The sequence below is a fragment of the Symphalangus syndactylus genome, chromosome 1 (assembly GCF_028878055.3).
Source record: "Symphalangus syndactylus isolate Jambi chromosome 1, NHGRI_mSymSyn1-v2.1_pri, whole genome shotgun sequence".
Taxonomy (NCBI): domain Eukaryota; kingdom Metazoa; phylum Chordata; class Mammalia; order Primates; family Hylobatidae; genus Symphalangus; species Symphalangus syndactylus.
In genome coordinates this window covers 76,393,752-76,405,825 of record NC_072423.2, presented here as the reverse complement: position 1 = coordinate 76,405,825, position 12,074 = coordinate 76,393,752, and the positions used below count along the sequence as shown (strand labels likewise).

The 12,074-nt window shown below is 38.0% G+C and overlaps 1 non-coding gene across 1 annotated transcript; it reads left to right on the top strand.

The window, feature by feature from the left end:
- Positions 1–3,444: 3,444 nt before the first annotated feature.
- On the top strand, positions 3,445–3,547 carry LOC129461706 (small nucleolar RNA U13). Its single transcript, XR_008650667.1, has one exon. It is a non-coding gene; the product is annotated as a small nucleolar RNA U13 (small nucleolar RNA).
- The last annotated feature ends 8,527 nt before the right edge of the window (positions 3,548–12,074 follow it).

Genomic DNA, 12,074 nt, shown 5'->3' with positions numbered 1-12,074 from the left:
GACTTCAGCTTCTTTTCTTTTATCACTGGAAAAATTTGTGTCACGTCCTTGTGGCTTCCATTATTTCTGATGAGAAATCTGTCATTTAAATTATGTTTTTTTTTTCTCTTGCTGCTTTAAATATTTTTTTGTTTGCATTTAGTTTTCACAAGTTTGATTATATTGTGTCTTGGCAACTATTGCTTTGGGTTTTTATTGTTTGGGATTCAGTCAGCTTCTTAAATCTTTAGGTTTATGTCTCTTGCTGAATTTGGAAAATGTTTAGTCATTACTTGTTTGAATACATTTTCAGCCCCATTCTCTTTGCTCTCTTCTCCCCAGACTTTCATTACATCAATATTAGATCTTTTGTTATAGTACCACAAATCTCTGAGGCTCTGTTTATTTTGTTTTTTTTTCAAACAAAAGTTTTTTTCTCTGTTTTTAGAATTGGGTAGTTTGAATTGTTTTATCTTTGATTCATCTGGTTCTTTCTTCTATCTTCTCCATTCTTCTGCTGAACTCAGTTATCATATATTTCAATTCTAAAATTTCCACTTGTTTCTTCTTCATTTCTTTGTATTTTTTCTATTTCTTTGTAGAAACTTTGTATTTTTTATTTGTTTAAAACATGTTCATAATTTTCTGTCAAAGCATTTTTATAATGGCTTCTGTAAAATCCTTGTTAGATAATTTCAACATCTGTGTCATCTCAGGGTCTGTATATTTTAATTGTCTTTTTTCATTCAAGTTGATATTTTCCTGGTTCATGATATGATGAGTGATTTTCATTTGCATTCTGGCTAATACATTTTGGGGTATTATGTTATAAAGTTCTCAATCTTATTTAAATCCTCTGTTATAGCAAGTATGTGTGTGTGTGTGTGTGTGTGTATACACACACACATACACATATATACATGCAAATAATATTGTATTACTTCATGCTATGACTGTCATTTCTATGTATGTTATAAGCCCCACAGCACACTGTTAGTGTGTTTGTTTTGTTATTCAGGTCTCTTTTAAAGATAAGAAAAGGGTCTACTTTATTTAACTGTATTTTTATTTGTTCTAGCACACTTTTTTCTTTGTATACATCTAAATTTCCATCTGCTGTCATTTTTTTTTTTTTTTTGAAACAGAGTCTCCACTGTCACCCAGACTGAGGCGCAACGGCATAATCTCGGTTCACTGAAACCTCCACCTCCTGGGTTCAAGCAATTCTCCTGCCCAGTAGCTGGGACTACAGGTGTGCCCCAGCACTCTTGGCTAATTTTTGTATTTTTAGTAGAGATGGGGTTTCCCCATGTTGGCCAGGCTGGTCTTGAATTCCTGACCTCAAGTGATCCACCCACCTCAGCTTCCCAAAATGCTGGGATTACAGTTGTGAGCCACCTCGCCCAGCCTCCATCTGATATCTTATTTTTTCTTTCTAAAAAAAAAACTGTCCTCAATATTTTTGGCAGTAAGTTCTCTCAGCTTTTATTTGTCTAAAATCTCTTCATTCTGCCTTCATTTTTCTAAGACATTTTCACTGGATATAGAATCCTTGGTTGACTGAAGTTTATTTTAGTACTTTAAAGATGTCTCTCCATTTTCTTTAGGCTCAGTTAACTTCTGATGAGAAGTTGTCTATAATTCTTATATATTTTTTCTCTGTGTGTAAGTTGTTCCTTTTGAAACTTTCTGGCTATTTTCAAGATTTTCTCTTTCATTTTTGGTTTTCTATAGTTTCGTTATGATGTAACAGGTATATATTTTTTTAATCCTGCCTCAGGTTTCCTGAGCTTCTTCAATCTGTAATTAGTTGACTCTCATTAATTAAAAAATAATTATCAGCCAGTCTTTTTAAATATTTCTTCTGCCCATTCTCCTCTCCACCTTCTCCAATTTTATGTATTTTATGTTGTCCCATAGCCTTATATCCTTTGCTCTATTTTTTCTCTTTGTTCTTTCTTTGTGTTTCGCTTTGCTTAATTTCTATTTACCTATCTTTAGGTTCACTGATGTTTTATTTTGATATGTCCAGTTTGCTGATAAGCCCATTGAAAGAGTTCTTCATCTCTGATACTATGTTTTTCATTTCTAACATTTTCATTTGACTCTTGTTATAGTTTATATCTCTCCGCTGACATCCACCATCTGTTCATGCATCATTGTCTACTTGTTGTACTATAGTCTTTAGCATATTTAACATCTGTACTTACATATTTATTTATTAAAATATTTAACATCCTTATGATAGTTCCAATATCAGATCATTTCTGGGCCAAGCTCTGTTGAATGCTTATCAGCACTGCTACAGCAAAATGTGGTGGTGTAAATGATGGCCATCATTATCAAGAAAGGAAAATGCAGTGTGAAGGTAGAAATGGAAGAAATAAACCTATCATATTTTAAAACACTACGATCATAGAAAATTCAACTAAACCCAACAGAAATAAAAAGAGCTTTTGGCAAGGTCAAATTTCAAAAAATTAATAGCATGTTTCAAAAATTAATTCATAATTCAAAAATTAATCGCATGAACAACAATCAACTGGAAAATATTCTTAAAAAACAAAATGCCATTCAGAATTGTAACAATTTCTGTAAAGCATCAGAAATTAGCAAATAATTAATAAAAGCAATTTGGAAAAATGTTAAAATTTAGTTCAACTTTGTACAACAGATTCTGAATAAATAGAGAGTTAATCATGTTCTTGGATGGAATGACTTTTTGAAAATATCAATTCTCCCAACATTGTTTCATAACTTCAAAACATCAATCAAATGCCAGATATATTTTTAAGGCACTTGTTAAACTTATTCTAAAATGGTTTAGGACATAATATTCTACTATGTAATAGTCTATGAAGGGTTAAGTCAACTTTAAAAAAGAGCAGCACAGAGTGGGATCTTGCTCTATGAGCCACTAAGATAAGCTTCAAAGACACAGTAATAAAAACAGTATGGCACCAGACAAGAATAGACAGACAAGCCAATGAAATGGCATAAAAGGTCTCAGACAAGATCCCTTGTATATGGGAACTTAATATATGATAAAAGTAGCAGTATAGCTCAATAAAGAAAGGAAGATTCAGTAGACATTTCAATGGTGTAGTGGTAAATCAGTCCCCTGAAGGAAAAAATACTTGATTTATTGATAATTCCCATGGTATAAAAACTCCCAGCACGGCCTATTTCAAACTGCCAACAATTTAGCAACCAGCTTGCAAAATTCCTCAATATTTAACAATTGGCTCTTGCCACGTGGCACAAGCTGCTCCAACACATCCCTGGGTGGCTTTCTTTATGGAGGAAAATAAAACCAGATTCTTACCCAACATCATTTAGAAAGAGGTATTGCAGATGGGCAAAAGACCTAAGAAATGGAGATATTAACTATAAAATAATCAAATAATGTAGAAGACTGCAGTACTGACTTCTGGAGGAGGAAAGGCTTTTTAAACATAACCTTAGATCCTTTTGTGTATCATAAGCACAATGATTGGTTTTTCACACTAATGTGTGAAATGTGCCTCCTTCAAGCCTTATTACAGCATTGGCATATTACCCGTTGAAGGTGAAAAAAACAAAACATAACATAACCTTAAAAGCAGAAAACCATAAGGCACAACGATTATATTAAAATTAAAAATTCATGTCCAATGAAGGACACCATGGACAAGACAAGCAGGTATGAAAATATAAGAGAGGATATTTGCAATCAATACACTAAAAAAAGAGGCTAATATCTCTGCTAGCTAGGAATCTATCAAGAATAAGTAAAAGATGACCCAACCAAAAAAATGTATAACAAGTAATTCACGGAAGAAAAGTCCAAAAGGCTGACAAACATACAAAAAGATATTCAAAGTTATTAGTGATTAGGAAACCATAAACTAGAATGATAACATTTCTTTGCACTTAAATGAGAAATGTCAATTGAAAAAGTGAGAAAGTGAAAATATTGGTGAAAATGTAGGAATATAGGAATCTCATGTGCTGTTGGTGAAAATATGGACAGGGCAGCTGCTTTGGAGATTAATCCGGAAGTACTTAGTCAATCTAAGTATATTTATACCAAATGACCCTGCGACTCCATCAGAAATATATTTTCTAGAATATATACCACTTCTGGGTATGTATTCTAGAAAAATTCTAACACACTCCTATAAAATAACAAGCATTAAAACCTGTTATTTGCATAGGCATAAGAGGCAAAGTAGGTATTCATTCCTGGATGAATAGTACAGCAATATGGCTATATGTTAAAAACATAACTGAGTGAAAAAAGTAAAAAAATACCATGAGCACAATCCCTTCATGTAAATTAAAAGTGTATGCACAAAAAACAACATAGTTTTTATGAGAAGACATACAAATAATCAGATACACATAAAGCACCTCATAATTGCAGCATAAGGAGGAGGGAGGAATGGAAGAGTGGCATGAGATCCTGTGCAGGCCAACAATACCATGGAACTCAAAGCTCTACACCTGAAGTCCCAAACAGAAAAAAGAACCATCATGCGGATGATGGATTACAATTGTTCTATATGGTTCTGGGAGGACATAACTAGACTAAGAGGCTAAATATCTAAGGGATCATAGATTTTTGCTTAATAAAAGAAAAGAGGTTTCTTGATGAAGCAATGAGGTCCTCCATATTGGAGATGTACATTAGTTGCTGAATGATCACTTAGTAGATGTTTTGGACCTAAATCTTGTGCACCTTCTCAGAGTCCCATAACTGCCTCCTGCTGTCCAAAAACACTTCCCACTTCCTGGGGCCATTTCTGCCATGATCCCTGAGCAGATTGGTGTCTGAGTTGCACCCTGGGCTCCAAGGCTCATGTGCCCAAAGACCAAGCCCACGTGTGTCAAACCACCACTCCTCTTCTAGATATGAATCAATGTAATCTCATGTGCCTTGGACTTTCACCGAAGAGCCAGTGTTGCTACTGGGAAGTGTGAGGGAAATATCTTGCCTCGTGGTGAACCTTGACTAGTAAGAACTGGGAGAAGAGAGATAGCTTAGCAGACAAACTTGTTTGCTTTCTTTCATCTGTGAAATACCCCCAAAGAAGTCATTAATTTCAGCAACCTCTCGGAAAAATGCTCTGTGCCTTGTGGACACATCTGCCACGCCACTGCTGAGTTTCTTCATGGCTGTCATGGAGCAGCAGGTGGCACACCCCACCGCGTGGCTCCTCTCATTCCCTTGTCTTCTTTCCTTGTACACACCTTTGGATTTTTACCTCCCAAGTTAAGGGCTAGTGCTTTAATCCTTGACTCTGGCTCTGCTTTCTAGAAGACCTTGCTAAGGAGCAAAAATGTCTGGTGGACTCAAGCTGGATGTGGTGATCTGTGAGGTCACTGACACCTCCAGGGGTCTAAGGTTCCACAACTGTGGCCTCATCTTCTGAACAGCAAGATTTCCCACAGGGCTCCTAATGCAATAAATCTTTTGCAAAACTGTGAATATAGGCTACCCATCTCCACTTTCCTTACCTCACATCAGATCATCAAGCTCTTCTTTATCCTTTAGGTGTCAGGGACCAAGTGAAGCTTTCAATATTTGCCAAGAGTGATGACCAGTATGTTATTACATGTAGTAGTCCAAGTTCCTGCAGCCCTCCTGAAGAATGATGAAATATTTAAGGATCAGTTTTTGACAAGAATACTTAAATGAGAGTCAAGACAGTGGATGGCTTTATATCCATTGATGACTAATATGTGTGTTTTTGGATAAGCTATTGAACTCTTTGTTTTTTCTGCCTTTAAAACTAGATAATGTATTTCGTGCCTGAACATATCATAGAATCATAATGTAGGAGCTAGAAGCCTACTACCTCTGACAGTTGGGGCAGAGGAGAGGATCGGATAACTTCCAGGAGGGACTAGAGAGATGCAAGGAGTGAGAAGACAGCGAGCTGGCAAGTCTGAGCTCAAGGTTTTTATCTAGAAAAGAAGCTGAGTTTGCCTGCACACAGAGTGAGTGAGATAATGTGTGTTAAAATACCTACAGGATGCTTGACAGATGGCAGGTGTTCACCAAGGAATAGTTAAATTTGATTCTATGCTTTTATTTTTACAATAAGGAGGAGAGATAACGTGCATATGACCTTGTTCAGTGAGTGTTGGAATAAAGATACAGCCATGCAGAGCCCTAAGGACTGATCATCAGGCCAAGACTCAGAGGACCTCAGCACAACCTTCTGGGGAAATCGTGTGGGGAGAGCCTCGATGATAAAGATGTTAGAAATTACTTGGAGGGATGCTTATGCCATGGTTCTGCTGATAAGAACAAAAGAGTGCATCTGGACCTTTGATTGTTTAGCAGTGGAGCAAATTATGACTTGCTTTGAAAGAACTTGCTGGTTGAAAGCTGCTGGCTAGACTTCTTAACCATGCCATGAAATGGGACAATGGTCCTGACCTGATGAGGAACTTGAGAGTGAAACAGTTGCTGGGGACAAGATGATTGAAACTTGGGTTTCAGATTCTTATATTTCAGACAACACTAGATAAAATGTAGAGAAACTAGAGAGATCACACAGGAGGCTAATTATTGGATTCTTCGAGAAAATGGTGATTATGAATTCCCAACACAGGGAAAAAGCCTTTTCTGCAGAATGATGAGTTTTTTAAGGATTGGCTTTTGAAAAGAATATTTAAATGGCAGTCAGGAGACTGGATAGTTTCAGATCCATTGATGACTTATATGTGTGTTTTTAAGTCAGTCACTGAACTCTTTGTTTTTCCGTTTTTAAAACCAGACAACATAGTACTTGCCCAAACTATCAGAGAATCATAACACAGGAAGCTACAAGGGTGCCACCTCTTGCAGATGGGACAGAGAAAAGAGAGAACAAATCTAAACAGATGCAACTGTTATAATAGAACCTCCAGGGTGTGGGATGTAGGTCAAGCAAGCAGGGCCTGTGTGTTTTACTATCAACCTCGTCTTCCAAAGACAGTGTTTCTGGGAAAAGTGGCGACCCTGTCCAAGAGGCATTGTAGTCCTGACTTCTTGTTTAGTTGCTTTCCTTACAAGCTCATTCCTCAGGGATCAAGTGCTCCTGGGTTCTGGTTGCCTTTATATCCTTCCTTCCCTTTCCTATTCCCCTGCCACCCACCATGCTTTTAAAAGCTGCTCTGGGAACAGGACCTATTTCCAAGCGATTTTGCATACACTCGACCTCTTCCAACATGTTAGATTGTTTTTGTCAGGCTCAGTTTTTGGGAAGCTTTTCAGAATAAAAGAGTCATCTCTCCTGCGTGGTTCTGCTCTCTTGAGAGCAAAGGGAGGCCTTTGCTCTCTAATCATGAGCAATTCCCATTCCAGAGATTTCAGGCCCAGCAGGAGGGAAATAGGAACCCCCTGCTAGATAGCCTGGGCCTGAAGGGTTGAATGGGGCCTGTTCATATTTGTGTCTCCAGTTACCTGCAGAATGTCTGGAGAAGACCTTCAGTAAGATGAGGGGTGTGCACTTTACTACCCACATTTAGAGAAATATGTAGGAATTCTTTACAGGGCTGTGACTAATAATCTGCCAATCATTAAAGTGGGATTGCATTTATTTAAAGCAAAAATTTTAAAAACACACAATAAATGAGAGAAAAAGGCACAATCACTCTCCTAAATAATAAAATTAGCAATATTTAATTACCTATATTCACACTGGCTATATAAAATGAATAATATTAACATGTTCATTTAAATTAAGACTGGTTCATTTAATTTATATTTATGAGTATATTTAACGGAAGGCAAGGGATACATGGCTAGCTTTCAAGAGGGGAGCCAGGGAATCCTTTGATGCCTGATGCCCCAGGAAGCAGTATAGCAGATGCCTCCCAAACAATGCAGACAAACATTCCCAGCCTAGTGGTCTTTGTTCCATGTGGTCACAGTTCACCCCCTGCTCAGGACCCTGGGTTCGGGCCAGGAGGTGGCCCAGAGGGTGGTGAAATAGCCTGGGTGGGACTGAGCCCGAGGCCCTCATGACCAGAGGCTGAGGCCTGAGCCTACGGTCACAGTGAACTTTAGCACACCGCACACCCAGGGCTCACTAACGTCAGCAAGGACAAGATCAGAGGTGAGGCTGGGCCCCATACAAGGGTGTAGTGTAGTGGCTGATGGCTGCTGAGTCCCCTGGTAATGACCACAGACACTACTTCAGCACTGCTGGCCATTTTTGGGACAAATTTTTTTTTAAAGTATAATTAATTAGGATTAATTGCTCCCTCCCTCCCTTTAGTAATTATATTTTATGCTTTCCCTCCCCACAAGATTCTGGAAGATCCTGAAGTGGATGCCATGAAAAAGCAAAAACACAAAAAAGATGGTCAGACAAAGGCTCCAGTAGGCAGACCTCAGGTCTTCGTCATGCCCAGGGGGTGAAGGCCATCACAGAGAACCAGCAAACAGTGGGCTCCTAGCACAGGTGAATTCCAACTAATGATAGCAATGGCTCACACTGGCTGGGGGCTTCTCTGTGCCGGGCACTACTGCGATGGTCCTATGCACAGTCACTCATTTAATACTCCCATCAAAACTTTGAAGTGAGCATTTTTTGTTGACCCTGTTTTATAGGTAAGGAAGCTGGGGTGGAGAGGGTAAGTGAACACACCTAGGGTTACAATTCTTACAAGAAAGGATGAGCTGTGATGGGAACCCAGATCTGACTTGAGAGCTGGATTGCCGACACCACCCAGCACTCCTTCTTGTGCATGTGATATTGGAGTATTATGCCCTGTGCTTGCTCTGTAACCCAAAGCAAGTCACTTACTCCTCCCGTATCTTCACTTTCTCATCACTGAAAGAAGTGTACAGGACATAAGAGAGTGTGTGGGCTGTGGAAAGGGCATGAGCCTGCTGCAGGGCACCTGCCATTCAATAGCTGGGTGGCCTAGAAATTGTCTATACCTCTCTGTGCCATATCTGAGTTAATCTACACAGATCCTGGGGAAGGTGCTAGGAGTATCTCTATTTTATTTATGAAAATAGCAAGGCTCAGAAATGGGAGAGAGGTCCAGCAAGATGAGGCCCCTGTAGTTGTCAGAATTATTCCAAACCCCAACATTTAAATATGAAACCATTTGTCCTCTTCTAATATTCTGTGATTCTTACATCCGTGAAACCTACTTTGAAGAATTAGTAGGAGGATTAAATGAGGCAATACTATTGAAAGAGCTTTGAAACTAAAAACCACCATGCAAATAGGAGGTCTAGCTGGGGCAGAGAAGGTGCATCATAGCTCTCCAGCATGTGATGAATTTGCACATGTTCCAGGGCCAGAAGCACTCAGGTCTAGGTGGGAGAAGTAAAGGAAAACAGGTATTCTGCTCAAGTAAGACTCCAAGTGTTGGAGACCTTCCAAAGGAAAAGAATGCAAAATTATGAATACAAAAATGCTAGGACTCTTCTTCGGGCTTTGAAAGGAGCTCATGGAAGTGAGGGATTGTGAAACTGAAGCTCCATCAGCTTCAAGATATCTATGTTTGTGGATTGAAAGAATCAATGTTGTTGAAACGTCCACACTACCCAAGGCAATATACAGATTAAATGCCATGCCTATCAAAATTCCAACAGTATTTTCACTGAAATAGAAAAAACCATTCTAAAATTTGTATGGAACCAGAAAAGACCCTTAGTTGCCAAAAAATAAAAAATGTTGAGAAAGTAAAACAAAGTTGGAAGCATCACACTGCCCAGTTTTGAATTATATTGTAAAGCAAGAATAAACAAACAGTATGGTACTGGTATAAAAATGGCACACAGACCAATGAAACAGAATAGAGAGCCCAAAAATAAACTCATGCGTATATGATTACCTAATTTTCAACAAGGCTACCAAGAAGACACAATGGGGAAGGATAGTCTCTTCAATAAATGGTGTTGGGAAAAATGAATATCCATGTGCAAAAGAATGAAGGTGCCTTATCTAACACCATACACAAAAATCAAAACTTAAGACCATAAAACTCTCAGGAGAAAACACAGGGGGAAAGCCCCTTGCTATTTTCCTTGCAAGCATTTTTTTTTTTTTTTGATATCTCACCCAAAGCACAGGCAACAAAAGCAAAAATAGACAAGTGAAGTTGCATCAAACCAAAAGGACTCTGCACAGCAAAGGAAATAATCAACAAAATGAAAAGGCAGCCAATGGATTAGAAGGAATTATTTGAAAACCATATATCAGATGAGGGGTTAATATCTAAAAAATAAAAGCAGCTCAAACAACTCGGAAGTATAAACACAAATAATCCTGTTAAAATATGGAAGAAGGACTGGAATGGACATTTCTCTAAAGAAGATGTACAAATGGCCAGTGGCTATGTGGAAAGGTGCTCAGCATCACTCATTATCAGGGAAATGCACATCAAAACCGCAAGGACGTCTTGCCTCATACCTGTTAGGATGGCTTTTACCAAAAAGACAATAGATGAGTATTGGCAAGCATGTGAAGAAGAGGGAACCCTTGTTCATGTTTGGTGGGGATGTAGATTTGTGCAGCCATTGTGGAAAACATATGGAAGTTCTAAGAAAATTAAAAATACAACTACCATATGACCCACCCATTCATCTTCTAGGTATATACTCAAAAGAAATGAAATCACAACCTTGTAAATGAATCTGCACTCCCATGTTCACTGCTGCATTACTCACAACAGCCAAGATATGAAAGCACAACCTACGGGTCCATCAAGGGATGAACGGATAAAGAAATTGTTATACATACACACACAAATGGAATATTATTCAGCCTTAAAAAAGAAGGCTGACACCACAGATGAACTTGGAGGATGTTATGCTAAATGAACGAAGCCAAGCACAGAAAGACAAACACTGCATGACCTCTCTTACATGTGGAATCTAAAACAAAACAAAACAAAACAAAAAAACCTCAAATATGTAGAAACATAGAGTACAACAGTGGTAACCAAGGGAAGGGGATGGGGAGATGGAAATCAAAGGATACAAACCTGCAGTTATATAGGATAAATAGGTCTAGAAATCTAATGAGTAGCACAGGGAGCATAGTTAGTAACATTCTATAGCAGACTGGAAATTTGCTAAGAGAATAGATTTTAGGTACGTTTACCACAAAAATAAAATGGTAACTATGTGAGATGATGGATATATCAGTTGGCTTGAATATAGTAACCATTTTACTATGCATATGTATATCCAAACATCATATTATATACCTTAAATATATACCTTTAAAAAAATCCAATCTGCTAAAGAAAAAAAAAAAGCTGATTTCAAGGTTTGCAATGACTCATGCCAAGAGCCAGACATGGAAAGGAAGAGCAGATGGTTTGTCCCAGAGGTGGGGTCGCTGAAAGCGCCATGTAGGGAAAATAGGAGGCCCTGGGCTGAGAATGTTATGTGTGATTCTAAGAGAATAAATTCGATTTTTGAAACCAAAATCACTTTAGGAAGTTTTTTGCTCAGCCCAGCCTTGCTTCCATGGCTCAAAACTTCCTTTGTGGAGAAACTATAGACCCTAAAGTAGGTTCTGTCAAATGCTAAGCCATGGCCAGCCTGTGAATGGTGTTGAAATTTGTGGTATAAAATAAAATCATTTTGAGTTGAACCTAGTGATAAAAGTAGGTGAACAACCTGAGTAATAACATTTTGGGGTAAAAAAAAATGAAAGAAATAAGTATGACGTACTAAACAGATTTTCTTTTGTGGTTAATATACTCATTCTGATAATATTTTCCACAAAGGGACAGAGGTCAACTTTCAGAAGATGTCCAGTAGCTCCTAAAATTGCTCTAAACATTTGGATGCTGCATCTCTGGTGTGCTTCCTTAAAAGGGAAATAACAGTGTGACATTTAATGAGTAATAAAACTGTCCTAATATTCCATTTCCTCACAAAGATGTAGTGTTAATAATACTACCGACTCCTAAGGTTGTCATGAAGATTAAATGACAGAATGTATGTGAAGCACTAAGCACAGTGCTTGGGATATATTAAGTGCTTAATCAATAAATATTAACTAATTAATATATTGGTGTTCAGCACTTCCCATTTTCAATTCACTCTGCTGGGACCATTTAAAAATTATCTTATTTAACATGCTCAT